This window comes from Phoenix dactylifera, chromosome 4 (assembly GCF_009389715.1).
Source record: "Phoenix dactylifera cultivar Barhee BC4 chromosome 4, palm_55x_up_171113_PBpolish2nd_filt_p, whole genome shotgun sequence".
NCBI classification, from domain to species: domain Eukaryota; kingdom Viridiplantae; phylum Streptophyta; class Magnoliopsida; order Arecales; family Arecaceae; genus Phoenix; species Phoenix dactylifera.
In genome coordinates, this window is record NC_052395.1 from 11,551,918 (window position 1) to 11,569,967 (window position 18,050).

At 38.8% G+C, this 18,050-nt stretch overlaps 1 long non-coding RNA gene across 2 annotated transcripts; it reads right to left on the reverse strand.

Moving 5' to 3' along the window:
- Nucleotides 1–8,784: 8,784 nt before the first annotated feature.
- On the reverse strand, nucleotides 8,785–11,386 carry LOC103722687. 2 transcript variants are annotated; one of them, XR_003388638.2, is made up of 4 exons: nucleotides 10,937–11,386; nucleotides 10,728–10,802; nucleotides 10,496–10,646; nucleotides 8,785–9,032 (listed from the first exon to the last, which is right to left on the reverse strand). It is a non-coding gene; the product is annotated as an uncharacterized LOC103722687 (long non-coding RNA). The 2 variants fall into 2 exon arrangements; XR_606516.4 differs by having other exon boundaries at nucleotides 8,785–10,646.
- Nucleotides 11,387–18,050: the final 6,664 nt, after the last annotated feature.

The following is an 18,050-nucleotide window of genomic DNA, read 5'->3' on the forward strand; positions in this document are numbered from 1 at the left end:
AAAGCTATATTTATGAGTCTCCTCGCAGGTGCGCAAGCTTTCAGCTGGCATGTCCCCTTGCGCGGGTCTCTGACGCTAAAACAGAGGATGCCGTCACCGAACAGATTTACTTCCCGATATTTTTGGTAACAACTCAGAAAAGAACGGTGGATTAGCCAAAGGGATAGCATGGGAGGGAGGAGAAGAATGAATAGAAATAAATATATATTAAGGCCCTATTTGGGGGAGCTGTTGGCAGTAGAGCTGTTGGAAGTAGAGCTGTTGGCAGTAGAGCTGTCTGAAGTAGAGCTGTTATAAAAAGCTGTTTGTTGTTTGGTAACCACATTCGTAAAGTGCTGTGGTACTTTATTTTGTGTTTGGTAAACAAACTGAGAAAGTACTTTTATATGACAAAATTATCATAAAGGACATTGCATAGTATTATACAACACAACATAATAAAACATAACATAAATTAATACATAAATATACGATATAGTATAATAGTAATATAATTATTAGAGTAAATTAATAATTAGTAATATAATATAATATTAAATTATTTAACATAACATATTAATGTATTATGATATAATGTAATATATATTATATTTATAGTATAATACAATAATAAAAGTATAAAATATTATAATTATTAGTATAAATTAATTTCTCATAATATAACATAATATTAAATTATTTAAAATAACATATTAATGTATTATAATGTAATGTAATATAATACAATATTTATAGTATAATACAATAATAAAGGTAAAAAATATTATAATTATTAGTATAAATTAATTTTTCATAATATAACATAATATTAAATTATTTAACATAACATATTAATGTATTATGATATAATATAATATGATATTATATTTATAGTATAATACAAAAATAAAGATATAAAATATTATAATTATTAATAAAAAATAATTTCCCATAATAATTTTTCATAATTTTTCTAAAATTAATTTTCTGCGGTCCAGGGGCTCTTCTTCGTGGTCCACGCTCGAGGAGGACCTCAGCGTGGGCCGCGAGGTTGATGATAAAAAAAAAACAATAGATTGATTTTGGAAGGTATGGAAAAGGATTAAATTTTTTTTTCTAAAATGTGGTTCAAGAGATGCATACAAAAATTGAAAAGAAAAATACCTTTTCTTACGGAAGGGAGTCTGACGGCTTGGGTTCTTGGCTCCAGCAGATTTTTAGGTTCATACAGGGATAAACTATGTAATTATGTTATTTTAATATGGGCATTTTTGTCAAAAATACAGTTCTCCGAAAAAGCTGAAACAGCTTCCTCCCAAAAGCTCCAAATTGGAGCTTCCTCCCAAAGCTGTTTTCAGCTTCCCGCAAAAGCTGAAACAGTTTTTTGAAAAATTTACCAAACACAGTTTTTCATCTAAAAGTATTTTTGGAGGGCTAGAAAGTGCTTTTTGGCCCTCCAAAAGCTCCCCAGACGAGGCCTAAGAGAGGCTTCAGTGAGGTGACGTACGGTGAGCACAAAGTGCGGGACGCCATCGCATCACGGCCAGAGGCGAAGATGACGGGTGGGCGTACGGCCTTTTTTTGTGCATGGGATCCTGCCAGAGGGGCCTTTTAACCAAGAAAGAAAACAGAGAAATATTAGAAAAACAGAGAGGGATGATACATAGGGACAAAAGGCTGGCTTCTCGCGTTGGGTGGTAATAAAGGCCGCGAGGGCGGGTACGCAGGGGTTGCTCTGAAATGGCGGGGCCGTTTCCGGTTCCTCTGCTCGACCTCTCCTCTGTTTAAAGCAACTGCGTCAGAATCTTTTCTTGCCGTGTGAAGGGCAACATTATTTATTGCGTGATCGGTTTCCGTCATCCACGACGTTGGAGAGAGAACGAGAGAGAGCTTTTCTAAACATAGGTGGCTTTGTTGTTGAGCTTGCAAGCCATGAGAGGTTTTGGTATCTTCTCCGGCTTATGTTTCATGTTTAAATCAGAGAAACCCAGTTAAAATCATCAATTATTCATGTACTCCGCAATAATTCGTGATTGAACAGGCCAGGAACATGGATGCATGTCTGCATGTATCTTGATTTGTACTTCGAGAAGTAGTTGATGAATGGACCTCCCCAGTTCCGGGATATGAACTCTGCATGGATTGGGAGCATTTTAATTAAGGGCGATGGTGGCCAAGAATTGATTCAAGTCTACTCATTATATTGGTTGTAGCGCTGGGATGGTATAAAATTTTTGGTCAAAGCTAAACGTAAAATCACATTCAAATATTCTGTACAAGATGTGGAACTCAATCTCCCCCCATGCAGAATTTGTGGTATGTGATGTGATGGATTGGATGGATGTCGTGCGTTTATTGCAATACAGGAAGGAGCAATTAGGAGCCCCTGTTTATCTGAAGGTACAGAAGCAAAGTTCCATGTCAGGGAGACCTCGGGGACAAAATCGTAGATAATCTTTTTCATTTTCCCCCTTATAGAACACTATATAGGTGACATGTAAGGGTCAAAACTATATAGAACACTATATAGGTGACGTAATCTTACATAATCTTCTTTATGAAAAGGGTCAAAACATTGAAAAAACAATGGGCCCATCAAGTGGAAAAAGGCTGAGAAAAATTTAAAAACATTTCAATACTTCATGGTCTAGTTTTGTAGTGGCATGGTAAAATGCCAATTCCATGTTGGGAACATGGGAGGAACGATATACCTATAGTGGAGTTGATAATGGGTCGAGATGGATCTAATCTATATTCATTTTTAATCGAGCTTTAGATAGATTTTATTTAAAATTTGATATTTTTTATGCCTAAATATAGCCAAGAACAAGCTCTAGTCCATAAAGATTTCACAATAAGCATATGTGACATGTGACAGCCCGGACAAAGATATTAATTCCATGAAAAAAGTGTAAATTAAGGTGTTTAGGACTTGTTCAAAAATATTATTATACGTATATACTAATCTCCATATATAATTCTAACCCTCAAATTCATTACCATACTACTATGCAGAGAAAATTAGGCTCCACTTTTTCGACTCCTCTTCCAAGAGAGCTATGCGTCCTTTCTTATTCCAATTGCACCCATGGCCACTTTTTCCACTCTTTCTTGGATGGTGGAGAATAATAAATGCACTTACTTTTTTATCTCTTAAACGAGAATATCCTTTTTCCCACTTCAAATATTCTAATAATTAATAGGGAGACGTATCCATCCATCCACTTTTCTCCTCCCGTATTTGTGTTTACTAACCCCACTTCTCTATATTTTTCAGGACCGCGTGCTAGGTTAGCTTCATTGGTTAGAGAATGTCGGCCAAAAATCCAAAGGTTCTTAATCTTCCTCAAGATTTTTCGTTTATTTGAATAGATCTCATTCTTTCTTTTGCTTAAAAAAAAAAATACCAATACGTTCGTGGGCCATGCTCTCATATTGTATAAGACAAGCTTCCCCAAGCACCTGCTCATGAGGCATATCTATTGGTCCAAATTTTCAAATAAACTTCGTTTATTATGAAAACTCTACCTAATGACCCAAACTAAGGAAGAAAGAGAAAATAAACACATTCCAGGAGAGAGCACATGAAAATTTTCTCTTCTACTCCCAATTGTGGTTTTTATTATTCTCTCATGTTGGACATCACCAAGTCTAGTATCTTAGTTTAGACTATACTGCAAGCCCACTATGTACTCTGTTTCTTCTTTCTTGATCGTTCGCTCCAAATCACTACCTTTCATGAAAGCATGTACCAATGCAATCATAATTGTTCATCAAATATTCCTTTCAATTAGCTGGATTCCATCCGAAAGCATAATAGCTATCAGCATACAGTCACTCACATCACGTGTCAAGTCAATTTCAACATGAGAAAAAAGAACCAAAAAGTTTTTTTTGTGTCAAACCTAGCATCTCGAGTTTTGGCTTGAGAAGGTTTAATGTTTAGTTCGAAAGAGCAAATCCATCCTTGCGTTTGACCAATTTTATCGACCTGATCTTAGCAAATTCAGCCTTGTGAGACCTCACCCAATACAAATTAAAATATAGGAGGAAGAAAGAACAACCCGAGCATGATGAAATTAACATAAGTTACATTTCACGGCAGCTAAGGAAACACGAGATACAAGAATGGCTACATCTTGAACATACACAAAGATATTTAAAGAATATTTCCAACATCCAAGAGCTGGATATAGAAGCAAATTACACACATAGGAGCAAACTAGAAGTGATATATTCTTGCAAGCTAATAGCTACTTGTGTCAGTTCTGGTTACAGACACATCCTAAATAATCTAATAGAGAATTTAGCAGCTAGATCTTTAGATTTTGACCAAGAGATGCCTGCTGAGGATGGAGGGCCGACATGGGAACATATTGATCTAATATGCTACTGAGATACCATGCACGTAAAATCTCACTCGCATTTAAGGCACATGGCAAGTGGTTGCCAACTTACAAGGAACCACCACCAAGTCGAAAGAGGTTTCGTACGAAGTTGGGCATGGAGGATCCGCGACCTTTACACATGGATTTAGTTGCTCTTGAGAGGATAAGGGAGAACGCTGGATGTACTCGTGTTAGAGTAATTTAAATTGCTGTTTTTCAAAAAAAAAAAAAAAAGAAGAAGGGATAAGGGAGAAGAAGAAGAAGGGGCACGTAACGTATGTTTCTCGCTGCAGTCGAGCTCGTGAGATTAAGATTGCCCACTCGCTGACGTGCATGACGTAAATGCACCAACATGCTCTCTTTAAAAGCGTGCGCCCCCATGCACATGGGAACCCAATTGGCCTTCAATTAATAAACATAGAACGATAACTGATTAAAAAGCTTCGCCCTCAAGTTTACATACTCGATGAGCAAACTTGGCAGAGAGATTGGCCACCATGTCCCTAAAACTTCCAGAAAACGATACAGGCTCTGCAGCTGATGTGGGTTCTCATTGTGTTAACAGCAACAGGCCGCTTCCAGAAAACCTTTTTTTTTTTTTTTTGGTACAGAGGGGACTCACACATGACGTGTGTGGGTATAGCCTATGAAATCAAAAAATATTATAGAGTATAGGAGAGAACGGACAGACTCGTGGTTCTTCCAAACAAAACCTCCAGAGTGATGGGCCGCAAAAAATACCACCAAGTCCACAGTACTATTTGCCTTTTCGTAGATATGTGTAGTCCGATAGAAGAGGCACTAGTCCAAAATGTGGCAGATGTCGCGGAGCAGCTGCATCCCACTAGTCTCATGCCCCCAACTTTGAATTCACTCGATCACCGTGGCAAAGTTTTCTTCAAGGAGAATGTGGTCCGCACCCAATATCTGTCTTGCATAGGTGAGGCCTTCTCATGCTGCTCTGAGCTCAGCAGCCAAGACAGACTGATCAAATATCCGCCGAACCTCGGCCGCCACAAATTTAACCTCCTGGTCTCGGATGACAAACCCCGCACCTTCGCTGCTCTCTTCCGTACCAATGCTGCCATCGAAGTTCACCTTAAGAAAGTCAGGAGATCTCCTACGCGAGGCGTGCTCTGAGTGCAGAGTGCATCCACCTGGAGGGCAACTCGGCCTCTATGATCGAGGGAGTTCGCGGACGACATTCCGAGCAGTCTTCCCTCCTTGACATATGGCGGATGGCAAAGGAATGTGGCTCCTTCAGGGCCACTCATATTTACTGGGAGGTCAATACAACTGTTAACTAGGTGCCTCCTATACGGCGCAGCACTCGGGAGGTTTTCTTTGGGTGAACCAGATGGATGTTCCCTACTTGTTTGGCCAACTTCTTGTCCCTGATTTGAATGGTTGTACTCATATATGTATGGTGTGGGAAGCCGGTGTACCAAAAAAAAAAGAAACTAGGGGATGGGGGCTCCTAGGAGACGAACAATGTCCTGACCGCTATGGAAGCTGAATGGGAATCCTAGATTTCCCTGGCCACTCAATGGATGACAATGCAGTGCTGCCAATAACCTCCGCTGCATGAAGCAGAGCTCGGTCCACCACCACCCTCAGTTGTGCTGTTCTATCCTCAAAGATTCAGGTGTTTCTATCAAGCCAATAGTGATAAGCGAGGTAGGCCACTCCGATCCCCAGCTCCTCGAGACCGGTCCTCCGCGAGGCATTCCTCAGGAAGAACACGAAATCCTCGATCGATGACCACCTCTGCTGCAACCCCACAGAAACCGAGGAAAACCTCCAGAACTGAATTGCCCGTGGACAACCAAATAGGGCATGAAAAATCGACTCCTTCCGCTCTGAGCAGGCTTGACAACCCTAGAGAATGCGCACCTCCCGTCGTGCCAGCACGCCCCTGGTGGGCAAGCAATCCTACGCCATCTTTCAAACAAACATGACAACTCGTGGATGAATGCGTAGCCTCTAGATCTAGCCACCATCAATCTGTTGTGCTGGAGCCTCACGGTTTGAGATAATGCAAAGAGCCGAATGATGATATTATTTAATAATATATGTGAGGCTACAATTAGATCAACTGTTCTTGTTATGCTTTTATGGGGTTTTGTCCCCCTTAGAATCTTTGCTCCCCCTGCTTTCCTTTGTTTGCGTAGTCTCTTTCAATCAAGGGAGATCCTGATGAATGATGCATCGATGCTCTGTAAGGTGTCTCACTCACATATTGGTGCCAATCGAGCACCGATTTTTCAGAAAGCATATTAAATTGGATAGTACTTTTTCCATTATCACCTGGATATTCTTCTAAGTTAATTTTATTTCTTTAACTACATTTTTTTTTTGCAAAAATGGACAATTTTCTTTTTTAATTTGAATTCTCAGGTTGAAAAGTATGGATAAGAGATCAATGTAAAATCTTCGCATTGGATCTTGCCCTCTCTCTCAACAGGCATTATTTCCGTGCATAAGTAGGTCCTAGGTTTTGGAGGGCCCGCTAGGTCTTAGTTATTGCACGCATGTTCTCAAATTATTGAATGGGCCTTGTTAGGAATTAGGCATCGAAATCATATCATGTTCGTATCAAAAAAAAAAAAAGAAAAAAAAAAAGAAGGATCGTATTATGTTAAGTTAAACTATAAAAATCAAATGAAGTTATTACATTGATGTCAAGGTTACCTATACTATAGAGTATAGAATGAAGAGGGCACCAGTAAACTTATATGTACTTTTTTTTAGCAATAACAGGTCTAGACAATGACAAATACCTAGCAAGCTGACCACAAAGGCAGGACATTCTCTATTGCTCGACTGTAGAAGTTTTAATTCAAGTGCCACCATTCATAGTGCGATTTTGAATTCCACTATCACCTGTTTCTGTTTTGTCCACCGAACCTTGTGTAGTTGTTCCTCAGAAATTTTGATAGATCTCATCATTCTCTTGCTCGTGGGAAAACATGTGGAATCATAAAAGTCAATTGGAATATGTACACCTAAAGGGAATACTCTCGTGAAGAACGCTTGATATATATATGTTATATGGGCAAATTCCCATCCATATCTAAAAATTGGACATTCAAAAGAGGGTGTGCGTGAGACATTGAGTGTTGGTGTTTTGGTGTACAGGTTCTTTTTTTCCCCTTGCCTGTAGATATATCATCCTCTCTTTTTTCCAGCCTATGGCGTGCAGGCATTTGACCTCAACAACTATACTTAGGACTAACAAATGAGGGTTCAAATTTAAGATGATTGGATATAATTTTTCGTTATCACCTCCCTGGAACATAGCCCTTTTCTCTTTTGATCAGGATGGAACAGAACATTAGGCAGGAGAAGATTGCAAATATCTTTGGGATTTCGGAGGACTTTGATTACGTAGTTGGAAGGCTATTATGAAATCTTAATCCTTACACACAAATCTTCTTTTACAATTCTCACCATAATTAGGTTCCTCGGTGTTAGAATCCACTTGTGTGGGGCATAAATAAGGTAGTTCTTAGTCATCTGGCCCTCCAGCAACTATAGGGTTGAGTCAGACAAGCTCAAGCCTTTTCAAGTCCCATCCAAGGTTAAAGCCTGAACTTAATCTACATTACTGGATAAGTCTAGGTTTTGGTCACAGAACATGCTAACCAATCATCTAAGCCGAAACAGCTAAATAAGTAAATATATGCAGCAAGGGAGATATGTAAAGGAAGATGCCGAAAAAAATCATGCATGATACACAACCATCACTTTTGTTCGCTAGTAGACATGGACTTAGTGTTTTCAACCATTCATTACTGTCGCCATCCCTCTATTGTCTCATGATTCATGTAGCTTCATAATTACATCAAATCATTTCGCCCCATGCCCGTTCCACAGTTGCCTCCTCCCATCGAAACATCTCGCCCACAGATTAGATCATTTCCATGGCCATGCATCTCGCATATTGGGCATCACTCCACCATTAAAGGTAATGACTCCTTTCAAAGCACGATGAATTATAGAGGTAATACAATTAAATCCATCCTTCTATAGTCTTATTTATCATTTATCTCTAGGAAATGGGCTCACTAGTAGGCCTCATTTTATATTGTTCCAGACTAGGACATCAGGTCTGGCTGGTTGCTCTTTTTCATACACCAAACTGCATACATTTACCTTTACATGCTAATAAGAATCACTCTGACATGAGCTCTCAAAGTTCTATCGGCAGTATAAAAAGAAGCAACAATGACTAAATGTATAAGCGCACCAAAACTAAGGGATGAAATGAAAGGAACAAAGAAACAATAAAGAGAAGGTACTATTGCATTGCAATAATGAAAAGCTCACAACTCTTGGAGGTGAAACAGAGAGCTAAAAATCTTTGCTCCTCATGTCTTCGATCAAAATACTTGGATTTCACAAAAGATATTGCATGTGCATCATGCTACCATAAGGATGTATTAAACCAAATCCAAATTAAAGCAAAACTCTTTATAAAAATTGCTTACAGAAAAGGAAATAAAATAAAATCAAATGCTACATTTAAACATGAAAAAAGATGGACATAGAATATAAAACATGAAAAGTTAATATCAGATTGAAAATTTAAATGCACCTGTGGCACCGAGATTTGTAAAAAAATCAAATACCAAATCTCTCAACTCCATCACGTCTCGTCGGAAGCTGCAAAATGTTCAAGAATAATGCAGTGCTGAACAATTGTCAAAACAACAATAAATAGATAAGTGAATTAAAGGAATGATGTCAAGCTTGCCTAACTTTTAAAGAGCAGAAGAGTTTTATTCTTATGCCCCTCAACCAACTAAACCTCACATACACATGCAGACATGCGCATGACCACACACCTGTACAACTTTAAAATTTCCTTGTAACTTTAACCTGCATGTGGGTGGGATAGCTATCCCTGTTGCTCAGTCTTCCTCAAAAATGCTCTTCTTAGGTTGTCAAAATTTTTGTTTGATCACAAATTTGCAATTCCCAAATCATTGCAGGATGATTCAAAATGCTGTTTGCTTTGAATAGGCATTAAATGGGGATAAGTGGTAAAATAGGCAAAGGGAAAGGAACAAACTAACCACCATTTCATAGAACAAATTTATTCAACATCCCCATACCCTCCTCACACACACAGAAAAATAAATAAATAAAAGAAAGTTGTCCTAGTTAAATGGGTTTAACCCATATTGACCAAAATAATGTTATTTTGAGAAAATTGAACAACATTGGCAGAATAGCTCCATTTTTTATCATTTAACCAGGTTTATCCTTCAATGGATTGCAAACTTAGTTGATTCTCTCTCCATCTTACCAAGTATGCAATCCATATCTGGATCCAGATCCTAAACCATCATCGCCTAATTTCCAAAAGATTCCTACAAAAAAGACCTTGCACTCTCCCAAGCACCAAGAGTTTCCCACTTTGATGGTTCAATTCCCATCTTCCTTCAAGACAACTGCTATATGCAAATATACATCTAATAATGGAGTCTCAACCACCAGCAATGTCTCGCCATCTAATTAATTGCTCCATTTAGGACAATTCAATTATTGATTATAATCGGATTCACTCCTTGGCCCATCCATATGATGAGACCATGCTAGCCACTGAATTGATGCATCAAGATTGCTTAGTCTGGTGGGTGGGAATCACATGTCTAACATGCATTTCAAAAAGGAACTGTAAGATGTTAATATACTTCACAATGATACAGATAATGAACACAGATTTATCCCTCCAAGGTCAGGCTGATGCACACAAATGGCAGCTCATATTAAGAAGGAACAATAACATATATTTGTGTACGTTGTTGCTTAACATTTCAACAAGGTATTCCTTACCCTCAAAAAATCATTGTCTGATTCCTAAAGATGACATTAGTTATAAGAGTGGGTAGAGAAGAAATCTAAATTACTTTTTCATATAAATGTAATGCATACAAAACCTCCCAGACACACCCTACTTTCTCCACTTAGAATCTTATAGTACCACCTTCATTAAGGCCACAATGACTTCCCTACAGAAGCCACAGTCCAGCAATTGGTGATTAAGGCATTGCTTTGCACCAATCACTTTTTCATACATCATAACGATATCATATCCCATATGAAATCCAAATAAGGCATACCTGAAGGCCGGTTAACTTTATTCAGGAGGAGAATTGGACGCAGCCCATCGTTAAAAGCTTTCGCAAGAACAAACTTTGTTTGTGCAAGGGAAGCTTCCCCAGCATCAACAACTAAGACAGCTCCCTCGACCATTCGAACAACTCGTTCGACCTATGCACGAATACCACATATAAATAGCAACCATTTGCTAATTGAATAAGCAATTCAGAGGGATTCAACAAGTTCACTTACTTTACCCCCAAAATCAGCATGGCCAGGGGAATCAAACATGTTGAGCTCATTATCCCTCCAGGAAATCGAAGTAACCTAAAAGACATAAAACAAAGAATTATAAGCAAAAGTGGAGTAGATAGATCCGATGATCAACATATAGGAATAATCTGTTTGATGAATTGACTTCAGAACTAAATTAAAGTCATCAAGTTCAAATGTTATCGTACATCGAACTCACAAACAAGATTCTTGGCCAAGAAATCGAACTTCGGTTCTGGGAAATCTAAAGAAGAAGCTTCGCTACTTCTAAAGAACTAGTGCTGCTGGTTTCTTGCCGTGGAAGCGATGGTGATGCCCCGCTCGCACATCGAGGCTGACGAAGTCGAGGGCCTGCTCGTGGGGGATGTCGGTGCCGCACTCTCGGAGAAAAAAGCCGGTCCATGAGGGCGGTCTTCCCATGATCGACGTGGGCTATCACGGTCACGTTCCGGAGCCTGCTCGGGTCGAGCGAGCTCCCAGTGGCGGCGAAGGTGGCGCCGGCCGAGGCGGGAGCAGCGGCGGAGGAGGGGAGGAGTGGAGAAGGTCCGGGAAGGGTAGGGGAAAGAAGAAAGGGCGGAGGGAAAGGAGGGCCGGCATTTTATTTCGGACTTGGGCCGACGGAGAAATCTGGCGGAGCGGATCGCCTTCCAGTCGAGCGCCCGAGGGTAGAGACTAGAGACTGAAGGGCTGTCGGTGGTCTGAGACGGCCTGCGGCCGCCCACTATAAACCGGGCCCAGCGAGGCATATGGGCTGGGCTAGAGATTGGCCGCATCTCGGGTCTCAACTGTCTTCATTTTAAATTGGGCTTCGGGCTAGTCTAATGTTAAATTTGATATTTTTTATGCCTGATAGATCATGAGAGTTTTCCGATTCAATTAGGATTAGGGTTGTCGCATGAACAACTCATTGTTCATTTATTTCATGAACACATGTCCAATTTTACATAGTATAACATAGTATTATCTAAAAACAAGTGAGCTTTGAGTAGTGTGGAGATATATAACCATACAATCTTAAGCTTGATGGAGAGATCCTGGAGTTTGGGTTTCACATTAGAATTAAAATTATAGTAAATTACAAAACTGTTCTTAAAATTTATATTTACTACACTTATACCCACTAGTTTGTAAAACCTATATTTACACCCAATTAAATTAATGGTGTTATTGAACCCATTTACCTTATATAAAAAATTAAAATTGTCTTTGAGTGATAAGTAAATTACAAAAAGTCTTCTAAGATTAGGGGTCAATTATACTTACATCTAATGATTTAAAAAATCTACGCTTATCTCCTGATTTTTGTCTTTATTCAACACTTTAACCCATAACTTAACAGAATGTTAGCCAAACCATTAATTTTAATGAGACTTAAATGTCACATCATAAAAAATTTTAAAAAAAAACCAAACTAGCCTTAAGTGTCTAACATCTATCCAAGGAGGAGAACAGTCATGAGGTGTCATGAGTCTGAGCTTGATCTTGATAAATTATCAGAAAAAAGTCATGTGCCAAGAAAAAAGCAATCTAGATCTCTCGAGCAAGTGGATGCCTCTAATTTTTTTTGCTGTAAGAAACTAATATCAAAAGTTTTATTGCTTGAGCCAACCTGTTTATAGTTCGAGCCAGTTTATCTATGATTTGAGACAGGCTATGAAATCACAACTGATGCACCCTAAAAAAAAAAATCTCACGCACGTATTGATTTGGATCATTTAGATGATAGGTTGCTAGAGCTATTATAGCTCCATATATAGATATAAGAATCCTCATTCATAGCAACGATGTTAAGAAATCATATCTATAATATTGGACAAGTAAAACTCAAAATTAGCAAATAATATAATGACATCTCCAGTCTTTATGATGTGCTAGACGAAAAAGCGAGAACAAAATCTGATCAGGAATAACGGATGCTGGTCGGAAAGGATGCTGGTCGTTGGATATCAGTTGGAAAGAAATATTGTTGTTGGTCGCTCATCGGAAAGGGACGCCTATGGTAGGGTGGCGAAGTAGGAAAGAACCGCTAGCTGCTTAATTTTGAAGAGAAGAAGACTCTTAAAGACGTAATACTTCAAAGAGTTCCGAGAGTCGAAAAAGTGAAAGAGGAGCCTTATTTTCTTATAGAGGTAATTTTGACTTTTTATAATAGATAAATAGTTTCACTAAGGCTGACAATTTAAATGGGTGTAAGTATAAGTTCTTACAAAATATTGGGTGTAAGTGTAATAAACGTAAATACTAGAAATTTTTTTGTAAGTTATTTTGGTTATTTTTAAAAAATTTCTGATGTGGCATTTGAGTCACTACCAGAAAACACGCGTATAGTGGCGGAGATTTCTGTCACTATACCGTGTTTCTGGTTACTAATATGGATTTGTGATCGGAGCTCCCATCACTGAATTGGTTACAAAAACACGCGTTACTAAATTCTCAGTGACGGCGGCGATTTCCGTCACTAAACTCCATGACAGAACCGCCGTCACTAAGCCGTTACAAATCAAAGAATTAAATATTTAAGAAATTACATATTTTTCGTCATTAACCAGTCACTGAGTTAGTGATGAAGGTAACTTGATCACTGATTTTGTCACAGCATTCGGTCACAAGTTTGGTCACTGAGCTGTCACAACCTTCAGTGACAGATTTAGTCGTCACAGACAGAGTCACAAATTTTCTTATTAAATTTGTCATTAATTCCGTCACTGACCTAGTGACAAGGTTACTGTAACTAATTTGTCACAACTTCCAAGGAAAATTATTTTTTAGTAACCAAAATCCTGTCACTAAGTTTATGGCTGCACGTCACAACACTTGGTAAACAATTCAGTAACCAAATTGGGTCACTGATCCCATTCCAATAACCTGATACATTTGGTACATTGATTGGCTCATAATAATAATAATAATAATAATAATAATATCATTAATAGCAAAGACATTCAACATTATGCAAAAGTCATTTATTATGTCATTCAAAATAGGCATCAATATGTCCTAAATCCATCAAAATCAAAGTCCAAAAGTATGTCATAGAGATCTATCAATCCTAAAGGATGAATTTTGATGATTATAAAATACTTGAGATGATGTTGTGTACTAATGATGTTGGCTTAATTGTGAAGTTCTATAAGTCAAGAAAAATCAGTAGAAATGAAGCACTACAAAATCATAAGTTCTTTGCAAACACTTCATTGGATATGTTCTAAAAAAAATGATCTTAATCTAATCCATGGAGATCAAAGATGAAGTCTAAAGTTTTCTGTTTGAAAAACTTGAGTCAACCCCTAAACAAAAAGGACAAGTTTGAGTTGACTCTGGCATGTTTTCTTCAAGAGGCACAGTCAATGAGTCGACTCATTTGAATTCTCTGTTGATCTCTATGACATACTTTTGGACTTTGATTTTGATGGATTTAGGACATATTGATGCCTATTTTGAATGACATATTAAATGACTTTTGCATAATGTTGAATCCAACCCAAATCAAATATGGAAACGGATATGGTCGGATAAAATCCAACCCATTTTTAGCCTTAGGCGGAGCATTCCAAACTGTTACTGCCATTAATCACTAGGGGTGCAAATGGGTCATCGTTTGTGGCCGGCGCCATGGGATTTGGGCATGAGAAGAAGGGATTTGGGTTTTCTAGAGAACGATTGGGATTTGGGCTATCGAAGGTATTTGGGCGGGGCGGCGGGTACACTTAGTTTTATTTTAGATTTTCCTCTTTTTACCTTTGTTTTAATTTATAATTACTCAAAAATAATATTTTAATATTTTTGGAATTAAAAATTAAATTTGGTGATGGAAATTTCTATCGATAACCCATCACTGCCAAAAATAATCTTTTAAAAATTTATATAACACTTGGATTACGATTTTTGTGATGGCTGAATTTGTACTGTCTTGTTGCAATTTCGGTTACCAGTTTTGTGACAGATACCTCGTCACTACGGTGGTCACTAAGTTTGGGCGCCCATCCTACCCGCGTATTCTGTGACCAGTCTGTCACTAAGTTCACACCACGGTGATTAAATTTCTATCTATCACTAATCCATCACAACTAGTGACTGATAACGGGCCGTCACTAGTTTTCCGTCACTATACGTTTGTTTTCTGGTAGTGAGTCTCATTAAAATTTAACGGTTTGATTAACATTCTGTTAAGTTATGAGTTGAAGTATTGGATAAAAATAAACCTCAAGGAGGTAAGCGTAGTGTGTAATTGTAATTTATCCCTAATCTCAGAAAGATTTTTGTAATTTACTCTTAAAATAAATAGGTGAAACTTGATAAATAAATGTTCCATTTCGCATGTTTAGTGGATCCTGCCACTTACAGCAATGGCATTGGACTCCACTGTCCCTTCGATGACGATCCTGCCCTCTCTCCAACTCCAGTGATGGCCCTTCCCTCCTCTGCTCTGCTACTTTTAGAACAAAACATCGAAACTCTCGGATCGAGAGAATTGTCTCAGAACCTTATTTGACAAAAGTAAGCCTGATAACGAGCCGAGCTGCTCAGGCTCGGCCCGGTAAAAGCTTGGCTTGAGCTCGGCTTGTTAGTCAAACGAGCCTAAGCCCAAGTCCAAAATGAGGCTCGTTTAAATTCGAGCCCGAGCAGCTCACGAGTCGCCCCATTAATTGTTTGGCCATTTCTATTCCCCAAGGACCTCGACCCCCGCCACCTCAGTCCAAGACTAAAACCCTCAACTCTCACACTGTCCGCACTTTCCTCTAGGCTCTTGGGTTTACGCACTCTCTTTGTCGTCTTTGATCCGATGGTTTCCGAAATGCTCGAGGAGAAAAAAAAGAGCTCAGAGGACGGATCTCCTCTGGTGGAGGGGGAGGCGGCGAGGGATCTGACGATGAAGGGGGCGGCGGCCGGAGGAGAGGCGAGCAGGGAGGTGGAGAAAGGGGAGGAGGAGGAGGAGGAGGGGGAAAAGAAGGTTGAGGAGAAGTGGAAGTGGAAGAGGAGGGATGTGGTGGAGAAGGGTGAGGAGGAAGGGATGGGGAAAAAGGAGAGGAAGAGGCGCCGTTAACTGGGGGACCAATGTATGCTCCTCCCAACACAAGAGCCTGAGCCAAGCCCGAGCAGCACAAGAGCCACATCCCATGTCCAGCACAAGAGCGTCAAGGCCTAGATCTGGGACACCGCCGGCCAAGAGAGGCACCTCCTCCCAAACCCTAGACTTCCGATGTGGTTCTCGTTCTCTTCTATTCTCGGATCTGTTCCCATTTGCCAATTTGTTTTCTTTGGTGTGGAACTCCAAAGAATACTTCGGGGGCGGCTTCGGAATCTGATAGTCCCTAGATCCTGGTGGGGATATTGGCTCCTCGTCGGGGTGGGAAGGAGATGGTGTCGGCGGCTGGCCTGTTAACGAGCCGAATTGAGTCCGAGCCCGAGCTTTTGCTTTGCCAAGCAAGCTCGAGCTCGAGCCCAATACAGAGCTCGGTGTCAAGCCCGAGCCCGAGCTCGTCTCGGCTCGTTAACAGGCCTAGACCGAAGTAGCCGCTCCTTGCTTCGGCCACTTTGATGCAACTAAACACGTCCCTGCCATCTTAATTAACAGAAATATACAATATCGCTATGGTAATTAGGGCTGAAATCGGATCGAATACTATCATATCCATATCAATATTTATTTTATTTGACATACAGATATGGATATGGATGTTAGTTAGATGCAAAAATTCGTATCCATATTTGTTTTAAACAGATATAGATACAAATCGGATATCCCCATCTCTTTCCACGCACGGATTCCGCCACAAAATATGGATATAAATCGGATAATTAAACTTTATGACCATAGAATCAAAAATATTACTAAGTGGATATTAAATCAAGTTAATATGGTCATTTATTTTTCTTAAAGGCTCACGAGTGTTATATAAAATTAAATAGGGTTTTAAATGGGATCGGATATTCGGATATAGATCGGATAATTATCTATCCATTTTCATATATATTTTGTTTTTATGAATATGGATATAGATATGGATATTAGTCGGATGCTCAAATTTTTATTTATATTCTGATAAATTCAAATATGAAAATAAATCTGAATGGATATTATCCAATCCACTTTCATCTCTAATAGCAATTATCAAACAATAGGAGTTAATTGGAAGGCAGTGGTCATGACAAATTCAGGTTTGTTTTTGAGCCCAACCACAATTGCTAGGATCTATAATTCAGACATGAATCTGCCCTGTCAATTGGTTGGAGGTTGAGTTTGTGATAGAGCCTAAAATAATTGCCATTGTAGCACAATTGCAGCCATCATAATAACTTCAAAGGACGCACTTTCAGGTTAAGTTACGCGAGTGATTAGCACATGCTATAAACGTTTTGTCTTTCCATTTTGTTTCCCATTTTCTGCTAGGCAACCCTAAATGGGGATAAGATTACCGTGTATCCTTTCCGCATCGGAAAGCAGGCAGGGGGCTTCCGTTCCTTCTTTGATTGCTTGAAATTGACGGCAAAAGCATAATAGAAACCAAAATGACATAAAAAGAATAATAAAAAAGGTTCAAATTAATCATGATTCACCCCCCTTGGTCCAGCAGCGTAAGTCCTGGCCGCTATAGACAGTATAAAGTCATCAATTTTATTAGTACTAAGTAATGATTTGTCTAGCCATTATATTGTCATGATAATTGTTATATAACAGGAATAAAGGTCATGACTTGTGAATTTTCATTATTCATCACACAGAAGTGATATTTAATAACTCCATTCTTCATCTTAGCTTAAACAATATATTATCATGCGGACAGGAGAAAGATCAAAAGGAGCATTCTTTCTATTAATTTCTATTATTTCCTTTTAATTTGAATAGAAGCAATCGCAATAATATTCTTATTATTCTTTCATTTTTTTTTATATAAGGCTAACTTTGCAAATAATCACTAATTATTTCTCACCATTGTCCTGTCGAAATTTGAAAACTTAGTTTGAGTTAGATTTTTTTGTTGTACCATAATATCATTTCTGTGAAGTTTAGACAAGCTTAATCATGGTGGATCCACGCAACCAAAAATGTGGATCAATCCACTATTAACATATCCATAGCTAATCTTATTCGAGCTGCAATATATAAATTAATCAACTCAAGTACATTTGCCACTGAGTCATTGCCTCGAGCAAAAGAAGATGTTTCAATCTTCTAAAATCTTCCAATCTCAGCACCAATATCAAATTGTCTTAATCTAAACAATTTGAAATGGATAGAGCAGAGAATAGAGACCCTTGCTCTACCAAGCTTGTTATAATTGGCCCCTCCAACCAACCTAA